Below are 3,573 nucleotides of genomic sequence, written 5' to 3'. Positions count from 1 at the left end.
GACGTGACACAACATGTTCTTGGTGTCCAAATATGTTCATTTCTTGGACTGAGCGTGGGGGTGGCCATACCAACTCGCAAAATTTGAGGTCATTCTGAATATGTCGAAAAATTGACCTCCTTCTCTGGAGACCGTTCGGGTAGGAGCGAAGGCCCCATCCGAAAGGAGTTTCTTTTCGACATCCTTCAAATGAACCCAATTTTTTTTCATAGTGTTCCACCATCATCACTAGGATTCATGACAAGTTTCGTGGCTTTTTGCCAATTTATGATTTTTCCATAATTTTTTCGGTGAAAACACCACATAGCACACCCCGGACATGACGCAACATGTTTTTGATGTCCAAATGTGTTCAATTCTTGGATTGAGTGTGGGGGTGGCCATACCAACTCACTTGCAAAATTTGAGGTCATTCCGAATATCTCAAAAAATTGACCTCCTTCTTCGGTCGCCGCACGCGCGGCAGTGGAAGGCGGATGGCGGGCGCCTCGAGGCGGACGGCGACAGGCGGGCGGTCGCCGCACGCGCGGCGGTGGAAGGCGGGCGTCCCGAGGCGGTGGCCGCTGGGGGGCACGCGAGCAGTCACCGCCTGCAGTCACGCCGCATTACCGCGGGCAGTTACTGCACGACGGTACGCCCGTCCGCGCCACGTCCGCACGCACGTCCCGGCTCGCGTCTTGTCGGCTACTGGGCGGCTCGGCTCGCCCCGCAGCCCCGTATACACGGGCGCGCGGGGGCGCGCGGGGGTATCGGCCTGGACGCGCGGGGATAATTTTTTTTACATAAGACGATCGTGCCCCTGCCAGCGAAGGGGTATGGACGAATCTCAGCCCTTGATGTGTTTAAGGGGGGTGTGCCGAAGCAGAAGTGTTTAGTGTTAGATACATCCGTATCTAGATAAATGTAAGACAAAATTTTTGGGACGGAGGGAGTAACTAATTTATCACAATCTTGCCTGAAGCCCGTAATAACCAACTAAAACACGCTCTGAATCTTTGCATATAAGAGAAGACCACTGCTATTCAAATGCACAAAGCACCAAGAGCGGAAACCCTGCACTTGTCCAGCCAGCTCCGGTGGACGAGCACTTTCCGTTCAGTCATGGACGAAACTCAGAACCGCAAACACTTTACCGCATGCAACGAAACTCAGAACCGCAAACACTTTACCGCATGCAATCATCCGCTTTGGTCCGAGAAAGCCCCCACAGGGTCGCACTCTTGGAACTCTACTCGGAGGAAACACGCCTAGCTAGCTCAAGGTAGGTCCACCCCGCAGGTTCCATTTCTAGCTAGATGTGCCGCCTTTCCCGCCTTTTGTTGCATTATGTTTGCCGCGAGCTACGCGTCCTTGTTAATCATTGTTGAAGTATATATATGGATTGCCTAACCCTTTTTATCAATTCAGACTTTTGGTTGCGTTGGCTAGTGCATGAAGCTTAGCATGGTATCAGAGCTAAGGTCTTGAGTTTAAGTCTTGACTTTCGCAATTTATTTAAAAATTGCTGCTGCCCCCCTGTGTCCATGTATGAGCCTCTTGAGCCATACCTCTGAGTCTATCCACATGTTAACTTTCCGCGTCACATGTGAGAGGGGGTGTTGAAGTGTATATGTGGATTGCCTAGTCCTTTCCATCAGTTCGGACTTTTGGTTGCGTTGGCTAGTGCATGAAGCTTAGCAATCATTTACCACACAAAACTTGAGGGTGCGATGAGTGGAATGAGAATGATCAGTCTCTACCTAGCACCAGCTAAAGATAGTACTACCACTTAGCTACTGTAAGTAGGTAGCGATCAGTCGGTACGTATCCAAGAACATTCTTCACTTAATTATGGCTTTCGATTCCTCTGGCCGTAGGCTTTGCTGGTGCCGCTGGCTGGCCGTCCTTGTTTAGTGAAACTGTCCTTTTTTTTTTTGAGTATCAAGTGTCCTTCTGCTTTTTTAATTCGAGAAACAGCATCGTTGTGCTTTGTTACCACTCCGGACGAGAGGAGCGTTTGGGCATGTGGTGGTGAACGGACGGACGGGCGGCCCGCCGTTGCTTGCATTCGTTATCAAGACGAGCTCTCTCGCTTGGGAGCTCCTGTTCGGCGCCTGTAGCTGGCGCCCGCAGGAACGCCTTGTTGGGCCGGCCCGCGATGGGAAAGCATACCGCACAGAAATCGCCAAGAAAACGCAAAAAGGCTGGCTACTGAGGAATCGAACTCGCACCGCTCGTTCGAGACTAGCTGACCACCACAGCAACCATCGACTTCTGATTTTTAATAGCGATAACTGTACATAAACTAGTATTGCCGCACTATTTGTTTATCATTTACTCTTTTATTAATTTTTATAAAATCATGAATTTAAAAACGTTCATCAATTTTGAGACAAGTTCACAAACTTTTGAGAAATAGTTCATCATTTTTGAAGAAAAGTTCACAAACATAAAAAGGTTCACCAATTTTGGAAAACAACTTTATGAAAAAGTTTAGAAAGTTCATCAGTTTTGAAAACAGTTTATTGATTTTGCAAAAAGTTCACAAATTTGAAGGAAAAAGTCATCAATCTTGAAAAAAGTTCATCAATTATTTTAAAAAGTTCATCGGATTTGGAAAAACTTCATCGGATTTGGAAAAAGTTCATCGAATTTGAAAAAAATTCATTGAATTAGGAAAAAGTTCATTGAATTATAAAAAAGATCATAGAATTTGAAAAGAGTTCATAAAATAAAGGATGGATTTGAAAAAAAATAGAACGAGGAAGAAGGAAAAATAAGAAGTAAAACAGAAAAAATGAAAAATAGAAAACAGAAAAAACGAAAGAAAAGATCCTAAGGGAGGTAAGTGATGCAAGTTAGCACTTGAAGTTCCTGAGGTGGGGTGGTTACGAGAGTGAGCTGTGAACCAGGAGGTCACCGTTTCGACTCCCTGTTCCAGCGCTTTTTTTGCGCTAAATTACCCGAGCAAAATGGGCCGAGCCCAGATAAAGCGGCTGCAGGCGCCGGTTAGCAGAAAACGAAATAACCCTCTCGCTTTGCGTCCGTCAAGGAAACGGCGAGACGGCTGCAGGGAAAAAAGGCTGCTGCAGCTCGCGATGCGTTTCTGGCTCATGTGAGTTCGGTGGCTGGGCCTTGGAGATGGGAGCCGAGCAAGGCAAAGTCCAAAGGAATGGAAAAAAAAATAGGACTGGAGGTGCAGGGAATCGAACCCCGTGCCTCTCGCATGCGAAGCGAGCGCTCTACCATATGAGCTACACCCCCGAACTGCTAGTCACTCACTGCTGATGCTATCCATTATGGGCATAATCACACGTACGCTGGTGTGACTAGAAATGAGAACGATGGGTCGACTCTCGGTTTAGTTCCATCCATGGACAGAGCATTGGAGCTCGTCTTGCTCTGCCCAATTCTCCCTTTCTATTAGCAGCAGAGAACATCAGTTTCTACAAGACGCCAGCTAAAATATAGGGTAAACAGAGTAAAATGAGATCCTGCCACCAGCAAGGCCGCTGAGCTCAAGGTAACAGGATGAGCATTAGCTCAGGCAAACGACTGAGAAGTTCTACGTTACGGAACCACAACGCAGCTTCA

The 3,573-nt window shown here is 47.2% G+C and overlaps 1 non-coding gene across 1 annotated transcript; it reads right to left on the bottom strand.

Annotated features, from left to right (window-relative positions):
• Positions 1-3,170: 3,170 nt before the first annotated feature.
• Positions 3,171-3,243, bottom strand: TRNAA-CGC. The gene has a single exon. It is a non-coding gene; the product is annotated as a tRNA-Ala (tRNA).
• Positions 3,244-3,573: the final 330 nt, after the last annotated feature.

This window comes from Triticum dicoccoides, chromosome 2B (assembly GCF_002162155.2).
Source record: "Triticum dicoccoides isolate Atlit2015 ecotype Zavitan chromosome 2B, WEW_v2.0, whole genome shotgun sequence".
NCBI lineage: Eukaryota > Viridiplantae > Streptophyta > Magnoliopsida > Poales > Poaceae > Triticum > Triticum dicoccoides.
This window is presented reverse-complemented; position numbering and strand designations above follow the sequence as displayed.